Here is a 12,696-nt window from a genome sequence, read left to right as displayed (position 1 = left end):
TATAACTTCACCATGACTTATAAACCCCGACACAATCCATAGATTCATTAAAACAAGCAAACAATGCAACAAAAACAGAATTTGTCAAAAACATAATAGTATGTAATGATCTGGCTAAGCGAAATACTTATGTTACTCCAGAAATTATGAAAACTTACGACAATGTGGGAAATTTGTATTCCAATCATGTGTAAAAAATCAGAATTTTATCAAGTTCCAGTGAATTTAAACAATTCTGCAACTGGGCGCAAAAATTTCTGTTTTCTCACAGAATCAAATCAACTATCAACCAAATCACCCCAAAGGCTTTACTTGGTACAAACACTAATTTAAATACAAAAATTAACCATAATAGTAGCATAATTGAGTGCACACCAAAAAAAGAAATAAAAAAAATAAAGATAACTATTGGGTTGCCTCCCAACAAGCGCTATTGTTTTATGCCCCTAGCTAGGCATAATGCATAGTTTCAAGTGTTTTCATTCTTCAAATTAATTCCATAGGTGGCCCCCATAATAGATTCACATGGTGGCTTAATTCTCTTTCTAGGGAAGTGTTCCATTCCTTTCTTATGGAAATTGGAATCTTATATTACCTTCTTTCATATCAATGATAGCAGCTATGGTACGTAGGAAAGGCCTACCAAGTATTATGGGACAAGACGGATTGCAATCAATATCAAGCACAATGAAATCAACGGACACATAATTTCTATTTGCAAGAATAAGCACATAACCAAAGTTTTCTTAATGGTGGAATCCGCTAAGTGCAAATTAAGACAACATTCATCCAAATCATGAAGGCGTAGCACATCACATAAATATTTTGGTATCGTGGAAAAGCTAGCACCCAAATCACATAAAGCATTACACTCATAATTTCTGATCTTTATTTTAATAGTAGGTTCCCATTCATCATGTAATTTCCTAGGTATTTAAACCTCCAATTCTAGCTTTTCTTCTAAAGTTTTCATCATAGCTTCTACAATATGTTTAATAAAAGCCTTATTTTGTTCATAAGCACTGGGTCAATTTATCATGGACTACAACAAGGAAATACACTAAATTAAAGAACAACGGTCATAATTAAAATCCTTGAAATCCAAAGTAGTGGGCACATCACTATTTAAACTTTTGACCTCTCTAAACCCACTTTTATCAATATTTTCATTAAGATTGTCACCCCCAAACAATGGGGACGCCTTCTAGCTAAAATTGACTCATCTTCAGTCCCTTTTTCATAAAGTTTTATATCGCTAAACAAAGATGCAATGGGTGATACACCAATCATTTTAGTATCTTCATCATGATCATGATAAAAACCGGGCGGAATCACTTTTTCTAGGAATTCTCGCTTAGCCCTCAATCTAGCGGTTCTTTCTTTACTTTCATTAATGGATGCATAGATAGCTTTAATGGACTCATTAATATCAAGCTTAGGTGAAAAAATTTAGTTTTGAGATTTTCCACATCATGAAAAATTCTGTCCATGTTCCTACACATATATCATCAATTTTACTCAAATTTTCCTCTATCATAGTATTGAAAAACTTTTGAGAATTAATAAGTTCTTTAATATTACTTTCAAGATTAGAGGTCATCCTATTATTATTACCATAGGAATTGCCATAATTATTAGAGGAATTTCCACGAAACGGCCTAGGATTGAAATTACCTCTATAAGCATTACTACTGAAATTGTTTCGTGAGACAAAATTCACATCTACGGGGCCATTATTTTGCTCAATCAAAGTAGACAATCGCACATCATTAGGATCAATATGAGCACTCCTATACTAGCAACCATTTCCATAAGCGCATCCACTTTATCACTCAAAGTATTAGTTTCTTTAACAGAATTCTTTTTTTTACTAGTGGGAGTTCTTTCATTATGCCATTGTGAACAATTTGCCATAATATTATCAAGGAGTTTGTAGCTTCTCTTAAAGTGATTTCCATAAAGGTACCCCCCGCGGCAGAATCTAAAACTTTTCTAGAAACAAAGTTCAGTCCCGCATAAAAAATTTGTATGATCATCCATAAACTTAAACCATGAGTGGGGCAATTTCTTTTCATTAATTTCATTCTCTCCCAAGATTGTGCAACATGTTCATGCTCAAGTTGCTTAAAATTCATAATTTAATTTCTAAGATAAGCAAAAAACACAAAATAAATTGCAGCAAGGTATTTTTAGATTTTATATATGATAAAGATATACCCGGGGGACATAGTTTTCACTAGAGGCTTCTCTCGAACAAAAAGCATACAGTGGGTAAACAAATTACTGTTGAGCAGTTGATAGAAAAGCGCATAGTTATGATGATATCCAAGGCAATTATCATGTATATAGGCATCACATCCAAGACAATTAGACCGACTCCTGCCTGCATCTACTAATATTACTCCACACTTCGACCGCTATCCAGCATGCATCTAGATAATTAAGTTCATAAAGAACGGAGTAACGCCTTAAGCAAGATGACATGATGCACACAAAGTAAATCCAATCAATATGGATAAACCCCATCGTTTTCCCCTTAATGACAATAATACAAATACATGTCTTGTTCCTTTCTTTCACTGGGATATAGAGCACCGCAAGATTGAACTCGTTACAAAGCACCTCTCCCATTGCAAGATAAATCAATATAGTTGGCCAAACCAAACAGATAGATTAAAGAGAAATACAAAGCTATAATAATTATGCATAAAAGAGTTCAGAGAAGATGATATGTCTCCAACGTATCTATAAATTTTTATTATTCCATGCTATTATATTATCCATCTTGGATGTTTTATATGCATTAATATGCTATTTATATCTTTTTTGGGACTAACCTATTAACCTAGTGCCCAGTGCCGGTTGCTGTTTTCCCTTGTTTTGTCTTTTATAGAAGATCAATACCAAACGGAACGAAACTTTTTGAGGATTTTTCTTGGACCAGAAGACAACCACAAAGCTCCGGGAGGAGGCCAAAGGAGCCACGACAGGGCCACAAGCCCTAGAGGCGCGCCCTAGGGGGTGTGCCCCGAGACTTGTGGGCCCCTCGGGACTCCCCTAACCCTAACTCCAGCTCTATAAATACCCAAATATTCCCTGTACACCAAGGGGCACACCAAAAATACTTCTCCACCGCTGCGAGCTTCTGTTCTCATGAGATCCCACCTTGGGGCCTTTTCCGGCACTTTGCTGGAGGGGGATTCGATCACGGAGGACCTCTACACAAACCTTGCTGCCCTTTTGATGATGTGTGAGTAGTTTACCATGGACCTAAGGGTCCATAGCTAGTAGCTAGATGGCTTCTTCTCCCTCTTTGATCTTCAATACAATGTTCTGCTCGATGTTCTTGGAGATCAATTCGATGTAATCTTCTTTTGCGGTGTGTTTGTTGAGATCCGATGAATTGTGGATTTATGATCAGATTATCTATGAATATTATTTGAGTCTTCTCTGAACTCTTTTATGCATGATGAAGATAGCTTTGTATTTCTCTCTGATCTATTGATTTGGTTTGGCTAATTAGATTGATCTATCTTGCAATGGGAGAGGTGCTTTGTGATGGGTTCAATCTTGCGCTGTCCTCACCCAGTGATAGTAGGGGTAGCGAGGCACGTATTGTATTGTTGACATTAAGGATTAAAAGATGGGTTTTTTTACCATATTGTTTGGATCTATCCCTCTACATCATGTCATCTTGCTTAAGGCGTTACTCCGTTCTTGTTAACTTAATACACAAGATGCATGCTGGATAGCGGTCGATGTGTGGAGTAATAGTAGTAGATGCAGGCATGAGTTGGTCTACTTGTCACGGACGTGATGCCTATATTCATGATCATTGCCTTAGATATCACCATAACTATGTTCTTTTCTATCAATTGCTCAATAGTAATTTGTTTACCCACCGTATGCTTTCTTCAAGAGAGAAGCCTCTAGTGAAACCTATGGCCCCCGGGTCTATTTCTTATCATATTATTTTCATATCTATGGAACCAAAAACCCAAAAATACCTTGCTGCAATTTATTTACTTTTGCACTTTTACTTACCTTTTATACCTATCTCTATCAGATCTCATCCTTGCAAGTAACCGTGAAGGGATTGACAACCCCTTTATCGCGTTGGGTGCAAGTATTTTTTAGTTTGTGCAGGTGCTATCATTGGAGACTTGTGTGTTCCTCCTACTGGATTGATACCTTGGTTCTTAACTAAGGGAAATACTTATCTCTACTTTGCTGCATCACCCTTTCCACTTCAAGGAAAAAACCAACGCAGGCTCAAGAAGTAGTAGAAGACTGAAATAATATTCCTAGATAATCTGATCATAAACCCACAATTCTTCGGATCCCAACAAACACGCCGCAAAATAAGATTACATGGAATAGATCTCCAAGAATATCGAGGAGAACATTGTATTGAACATCAAAGAGAGAGAAGAAGCCATCTAGCTATGAGCTATGGACCCTTAGGTGTGTGGTAAACTACTCACACATCATCAGAAGGGCAACAAGGTTGATGTAGAGGCCCATCGTGATCGATTCCCTCTCCGACAGAGTACCGGAAAAGGCCTCCAGATGGGATCTCCGAAGAACAGAAACTTGCGGCGGCGGAAAAAGTATTTTGGGTGGCTCTCCGTTGGTTTCCCGATTTTAGAGTATTTGTAGAGGTGGAATTAGGTCAATCGGAGCCACGGGGGCCCCACAAGGTACTAGGGCGCGCCTACCCCCTGGGCGCGCTCTAGTGCCTTGTGGCCTTCTCTTTGCACGTCTGGTCTCCTCTTGAAGCTTCTGGGGTCTCTTTTGACCAGAAAAAAGTTGCGTGGCATTTGGACTTCGTTCGATACCGATTTCCTGGAAAACCAAAAAGGCAAAAAAAAACAGCAACTCGCACTTGGCACTAAGTTAATAGGTTAGTCCCAAAAATGATATATAATTGCATATAAAACATCCAAGATTGATACTATAATAGCATGGAACAATAAAAAATTATAGATACGTTGGAGACGTATCACGGGTATGAAAAATGCAACTTCCTTGCAACAAGTATTGGAAACTTATTGTACAAATCCAGGATAATTTGCGAGTGTAGAAAAATCAAGCATTTTCGTTCGGTAAAAATACTTCTATTGATATGAAAGTAGATATTTTTCTTCATTTTAATATAGGCAATGAAGCCTTATCTGATAGATATTTTGGATTGCCAACCTTGGTGGTGTTGATAGAAGTGATTGTTTTAATCATCTCTTTGAAATATTTATTTATAGAATCTCTCGATGGAAGAAGAAAAATTTAGCAGTGGCTGCAAAGGAGACATTATTAAAGTTGGTCGCGCAAGACATGCTTTGTGCAGCAACGTCAGTTTTCAAGTTAACTAAGGGATTCTTTGTAATGACATGGCAAGATCTAACTGCAAAGTTTTGGTGGGGAGATGATGAAAATAGTTAAAGAAATGCATTGGTTTACTTGATGAAAGTTTTGTTTCCCAAAAATTCAAGGTTGTTTGGGCTTTCAGGATTTCCATTCATTTAATCTTGCAATGTTAGCTAAGCAGGTTTGGAGGCTTCTGGTCAATCTGGATTCTCTTTGTGCGAGGGTATTAAAGGCCAAATATTATCCAAACCAAACTTTACATGGCAAAGTATCTTCACATGTGTTCAAAGTTTTAACAGAGCTTGTATATGGAGAGTAGGCAATGGTGAGTCAATTAATATCTAGAAGGATGTGTGGAATCCACTAGCCTAAATAGGAATATTGACCATCAAGGGAGGTGTTCTTATTGACAAGGTGGCAGATCTAATTGATCCTTATTCGGGCCAATGGGATGAAAACTTGGTGAACTCTGTTCCTTTTCGATGTGGATGCTTCACGTATTTTGAGAATCTGTGTCAGTCATAATAGCTTTGATGATTTTGTGTCTTGGCACTACAACTGGTCTGGATTTCAGTCAAATCTGTGTATCATCTTGAATGGAGGCATCAATTTGTAAACATGACACATGATATGGCTTCTTGCTGGTACTAATCATATATGGAAGAAAAATCTGGAGATTGAATGTTCCAGGAAAAAGTCAAGATTTTTGTGTGGAAAATTTTCATGTTGTTATTCCTATAAAAGCCATCCTTGCCAACTTCCACATCGACACTGATGGCACTGCCTATTTGTCATTTACATCCCAAGGACATTTCACACCCGCTGTTTCGGTGTAAGCCGGTGAAAGTGCTATGGAGGATGTTGGATCTAGAAGAAAATACTGCATCAACAATGAGCTTTGATAGTTCAGATCGACAATTCTTGAAGAACTCATTGCTTTAGCGTCTTGTGGGACTACCTGAAGTCTTGGGCATGGCTTTGATACGTCTCCGTCGTATCTATAATTTTTGATTGTTCCATGCCAATATTCTACAACTTTTACATACTTTTGGCAACTTTTTATACTATTTTTTGGGACTAACATATTGATCCAGTGCCCAGTGCCAGTTCCTATTTGTTGCATGTTTTTTTCGGCAGAAAATCCATATCAAACGGAGTCCAAACGGGATAAAAACTTACGGAGATTTTTTTGGAATATACTTGATTTTTGGGAAAAAGAATCAACGCGAGACGATGCTCGAGGGGCCCACAAGGATGGAGGGCGCGCCCTTGGTCCTTGTGGCCACTCCTTAAGGCGGTTGGTTTCCTTCTTCTAGCGCAAGAAAGCTAATATCCGAATAAAAATCGTGTTAAAATTTCAGCCCAATCGGAGTTAAGGATCTCCTGGAATTTAAGAAACGGTGAAAGGCCAGAATCTGGAAGCACAGAAATAGAAGGAAACAGAGAGAGAGAGAGAGAGAGAGACAGAGAGAGAGAGAGAGAGATTCAATCTCGGAGGGGCTCCCGCCCCTCCGCCGCCATGGAAGCCAAGGACCAGAGGGGAAACCCTTCTCCCATCTAGGGTGAAGGTCAAGGAAGAAGAAGAAGAAGGGGTGCTCTCTCTCCCCCTCTCTCCCGGTGGCGCCAGAACGCCGCTGGGGCCATCATCGCAACGACATTCTACACCAACAACTTCGCCGCCGTCATCACCAACTCTCTCCCTCTATGCAGTGGTGTAACACCCCTTCTCCCAGCTGTAATCTCTACTTAAACATGGTGCTCAACACTATATAATATTTCCCAATGATGTATGGCTATCCTATGATGTTTGAGTATATCTGTTTTGTCCTATGGGTTCATTGATGATCGTGATTGGTTTGAGTTGCATGTTTTATTATTGGTGTTGTCCTATGGTGCTCTCCGCGTCGCGCAAGCGTGAGGGATCCCCGCTGTAGGGTTTGCAATATGTTCATGGTTTGCTTATTGTCTGTGTTGCGTGAGTGATAGCAACACAAACACGGATAAGTGGGTTATGGCGTATGGGAATAAAGAGGACTTGATACTTTAATGCTATGGTTGGGTTTTACCTTAATGATCTTTAGTAGGTACAGATGTTTCCTAGAGTTCCAATCATAAGTGCATATGATCCAAAAAGAGAAAGTATGTTAGCTTATGCCTCTCCCTCATATAAAATTGCAATAGTGATTACCGGTCTAGTTATCGATTGACTAGGGACAAATAACTTTCTTGTGACAAAAATTTCTCTACTAAAACTAACTTAGTTGTGTCTTTATCTAAACAGCCCCTAGTTTCTATTTACGTGCTCGTTATTATCTTGCCAACCTATCATATCACACCTACAAAGTACTTTTAGTTTCATACTTGTTCTAGGTTGTCGGATCGGGGGTTCCGCAGACCCTTGAGAGGTTCGAACTCTGGGGTGCGCATGAAGGACTCTCTCTCCCCAGCCTGCCTACCCAGCGATTCCACAGCCTAGCTCGACAAACCTGAAGAACATGAGACACTGAGATTTATACTGGTTCGGGCCACCGTGTGGTGTAATACCCTACTCCAGTGTGGTGGTGGATTGCCTCACGAGGGCTAATGATGAACTAGTACAATGGATGAACAGCCTCATGAGGAGAGGTGTTCTTGAGTTTGATGAGCTGGTGGGTGTGAGGATGGAATGGATCCGATCCAAGATGAGATGCCTCCTACAGTGGTGGCTAGTCCTATTTATAGAGGCCCTGGTCCTCTTCCCAAATGTAGGCGGGAAGGGATCCCACAACAACCAATTTTGAAGGGAGACAACTAGTACAAGCTATCCTGACAAAAGTAGTCTTCGCCTGCCAAAGGCTCTGGTGGTGACGCTGTCGTGGGCTCCACCATGACCTTCGTCCTGCCGTCCTACTGGTCTTGGTCTTGTTGCGCCGATATGGAAACCTTTGCCTGATGCCTCGGGACTCCTCGCCTGCGCTTGCCTCTTTAGCACCAAAGAGGAAACTGATACACTGCGCCCGCTGGCGCCCGCCTGGCCTTGGTCGTCATGGCTCACGTCATGTGAACCTCACGAGGTGCCCCCTGCATAGATATCTCCGCTCCTCGGGAGCCAGCCTAGCGAGACCGCCCCCAGGGAGGCTTGGTGTCGTCCGCCTTGCCAGGCTTGGCCCCTCGCGAGGGTCTTGAGTAGTTGCTGCTGAAGCTGGGCCGTACCGGGCCATTGGTGGAGCCATGCCGTGGGCCACAGGCAGGCAAGTCTGGGCACCCCCGTTCCCAGGACACCGACAGTAGCCCCCGGGCCCAAGGCGCGCTCAGACTTGGCTTCGAGGTGAGGCCAAGGGGCAAGTGCGGAGCACCGCGGGCCCCAACCGCCTGCGGCTTTGGTCGACGTGTGGCGACCGATGGTACGTGGGCGCCTCCACTCCCCCACGCAACCTTGATATCCGCCAGGCTAGGCGGCCGCTGTTGTCAACACAGCTCCACCTCATTGCTTGCAGCGCGCTTCCACATCTCCCCCTTCTTCCAGAAAGCCGCAGCTTCCTCCCCTGGCCTGTCCAGCACCAATCCTCCCGGCTGCCATGGCGCCAAGCTAGAAGAAGGGAAAGAAGAAGACCCGCACCTCAGCCGAAGCCCCGCCAGTCTTCGAGCCCGCCATCGAGCGGTCGGTGGTGGTCGACCAGGAAGGGATGGACAAGGTTCGCCCTGCGCTAGCCGCCAATTCCAATGAATGGAAGGCGACGGTGGCTTGGCCAGCTTCCCGCGCCGTGATTGATAGGACGGCCACTGAGATCCCCATCCATCTTCACGCCCTTTGGGCTGGCCTAATTCCCTCCTTCTCCGATTTCTTCAATGCTGTGCTCTCGCATTATCAAGTCAATGCGCTGCACCTGGATCCCCAGTCCATCGTCCTCCTCACCCACTTCGCCTTCGTCTGCGAGGCCATGGTGGGCATTGCCCCTTCCGTGGCTTTGCTCCGACATTTCTTCTCACTGCATCTGACTGACGCCCGCCAGCGCTCGGGGTGCGTGACTGTCGTGGTATTCTCACGGGGGGGGGGTGCAAGACGACAGATGCCAGAAGGTGGCTTAGTGTGAGGGCAAGACCGCTGCCGGAATATCCAGGGACAGGTATGCGAGTAGCACGCGCTAGTTTACCCAGGTTCGGGGCTCTCTGGAAAGATAATACCCCTACTCCTGCAAGTCTGAGTATATATGTGGGGTGTACATCGGGCAGTACAAAGTGCTCCTGGAGCTGTATCTGAGGTCAGTGCCATAGGCATCTGGCCTCGTATCTGTGAGCACAGATGCTCGGGCGTGCATGCCCGTGGCCGGGTGGCCATATGAGCTAGTGGCCATGCGTGGGTGTGTGTGCTCATACGTGAGTGTGAGCCCCCTCCTAGATGGATGGATGGCTATATATATAATGTGGCTAGCTTAGGAAGTAAGCTATGTAGGCATAGTAGCTAGCTAGCTAGTGGCGTGGTGGGGGTGTCATGCTTGTCCCCTGGGTCACTTCATAAATAGTGTCAGGGGACAAGTGACACTATACATAATGGCTGGGGTGACACGTGAACAGTGCTCGGGTACAGCCGTATCGTCAGTGTCGGGTAGATGCAGCGGCTGACTCCGCGCAGCAGGCCGGGTGGCGAGTCGGCCCGGGCATTCGGACAGGGGGCCGCCTGGGCGGCCGGGCAGTCGGCCTGAGGGGCTTTGCTAGCCCCGATGTCTTGAAATATTGTCTCTCCGTCTTCGGGGTACCCTTGGTCAATTACTCCGACAGTAGCCCCCGAGCCTCCGGGCAACTTGGCAAAGTTGGGTGGAGGTTTTTTGGCGGGTGTTGATGTAGAAGATGTTGACGACGGCCGGCTGTGGACCGCAGCCGGTGCAGCCTCGCTGAGTGTAGCCTCCGAGCGAGGGGGGGGGGTCCCCACGGAAATGATCATGCAAAAGACAAAGTTAGTCCACGCAGATATATCAAATGATTGTTTTTAGCATTGCAAGTTTTATGTGGAGGATGCCGACTCAGTTTCGTCGGAGCCCCCTTCAATCTTTTTCATGTTCCCTCCGCTCTTTGGCTTGTGCTCTCGCTTGTCGGACAACCGCTCTGTGGTCTGTGGCTGAGAGTGGGCCGCGAAGTGGAGTGTACAGTACTCAGACTGTGGGAGCAGATTCGACCGAGAAGATACTCATAAAGCAAACGGCCAGGTTGCCCGAACCATTTTTTCTCCCGAGACGTTTTTCGCGTGGGTGGCCTCCAGCGTTCGCTCTTGCTAGCCGGACAGCCGCTCTGCGGTCTGTGACTAAGAGTGAGCCTTTGGTACCGCGCACGCTACTAAGCCGTCTGTGGGAACGAACGTCTCAGGCCAAGCGGCCAGCCTCCGGGCCAACTCTGGCTGGCGTCAGGGCGAACAGTGGTGCAACTGTAATAAAATGCGGAGATAGCCCCCGAGCATCGCTCGAGGTTATTTGTGCTCTCGTGGTGCAAAAAAAATATGCGGGTGAGGAGCTCACATTGATTTTCGTGTAGTCGCGGCAGAGGTCGTCGAAGACAGCCGGCACGGCTCGGCGCTCGCGGAGCGCGTTGGCGCACCCGCTGGGTGTAGCCCTCGAGCCTCTAGGCGCTCGAAGAGGGTCCAGCCGGTCGGGCCTGACCGGCTAGGCGACAAGCAGAACGCGGCCGAGCCGGCCTGTCATAGTCAGCCAGGCGGCGAGGTGTCTGGCAGCGCCCTTTTCTTCTTTTTTCTCTTCTGTCGGCTGCTGGCAGCCGGACAAAACTATTCTCTTGTGTGCAATCTTCCGTGGGGGCGCGCTAGCGGACCCACTGGGTGTAGCCCCCGAGATTCGGGCCGACTGCTGAGCAGTCGGGCCGAATCTTCCGGCAACTACTTTGTCTTCTTCCTTGTGGGGGCGCGTTAGTGCACCCGCTGGGTGTAGCCCCCGAGATTCGGGCCAACTGCTGAGCAGTTGGGCTGGATCTCCCGGCAACTACTTTGTCTTCTTCCTCGCAGGGGCGCGCCAGCGCACCCGCTGGGTGTAGCCCCCCGAGATTCGAGCCGACTGCTGAGCAGTCGGGCCGTATCTCCCAGCAACTACTTTGTATTCTTCCTTTTCTTCTTCAGCCGGCTGGGCGGGCGGACCCCGACACAGCAGTCGGGCTCTTTGCACCCGGCCAGGCAGCCAGCGGTCGGACGCACATCCGGCAGTCGAACGCACTTTTTTTGCCAGCAGTCGGCTGTGGGCAGTCGGCCCTTTTCTTGTAGCACCCGGCCACTTTTCCGCGGACTTTTCTCCAGCCGGACCCCACTCCTTTCTTTTTCTCTTTTTAGCCAGGTGGCCAGCCGGCCACTGACTTTTCTTGCTTGTCTGGAACGAGCAGCCGGCTCGCATCTTCTTTTGTCTTTCTGCTTCTTTTATCTCTGTTCGGCGACAGAGGGTGCGGACGCAGCCGGCCACGGCGCTCAAGCCGGCCGAGCAGTCGGCCGGATGCGGGGAAGGGGGGAGCCGGCCCCGGAGCGGGTGGCCGGGAAGGCGACGGGGCAAGGGTGCAAGCGGGGCTGTAAGCCGGCGCGGAGCGGAGGAGGCCCGCGGTCGAGCTGGCGGGGTCGGCGAGTGGCGAGCCAGCCCAGCGTGTCCGCGGGAGGCGGAGCCGGGTCGGAGGCAGTGGAGCTGGCGGACGAGAGCCGGCTAGGTCGGAGCCGGAGTCGGCGCGGGCGGCAGGAAGCCGGGCGGAGCCAGCAGCCGGCACGGGCGGCAGGAGGCCCGCGGGTCGCGTGGAGGCGAAGCATCCAGCCGGCGAGCTGGATTGCGGGCGCGAATTCGGCGGGGGCCACCCGGGAGGTCGGATGCCGGGTGGCGGCAGGAGCCGCGGCCGGGTTGGGCTGGAGGCCGGACGCGGGGGCAGCCGGGTGGCGAGGAGCCAGAGCCGGCGAGAGTCGCGACAGTGGCCGGTTGCGCGGGGGCCAAAGCGCACGGCTGCGGCAAGCGGGCGGAGGGGGCACGCGGCACGGCTCGCTGCCGCTGCTGGTGGAGAAGCGCGCGCGGGGGTGACGCCGCCGGCCGCGGGGGGCCGGGAGCTGGCGCATGGAGCAGTCGGAGACGGCAGGCGGCGCGCGGTAGGATGCAGCAACGCGGTCGTGGAGCCGCGAAGGAGCGACAATGAGGCGTGGGCCGTGGGGGACCCGGCGGGGAGGAGCCGGACGCTCGGGGCCGGCTAGGCGAGAAGGCGGAGTCGGCACGGAGGTCCCGGGGAGGCGGAGGATGCAGGGGCACCATAGGCGCCGCCTGCTCGTGCATCTCGACGCTGTGCGGGACGAGGTCATCAGCGGGAGACGGTCAACTGCGCGGCGGACCTGGG

The sequence above is a fragment of the Triticum aestivum genome, chromosome 7D (assembly GCF_018294505.1).
Source record: "Triticum aestivum cultivar Chinese Spring chromosome 7D, IWGSC CS RefSeq v2.1, whole genome shotgun sequence".
In the NCBI taxonomy this organism is placed as follows: Eukaryota; Viridiplantae; Streptophyta; class Magnoliopsida; order Poales; family Poaceae; genus Triticum; species Triticum aestivum.
This window is presented reverse-complemented; position numbering follows the sequence as displayed.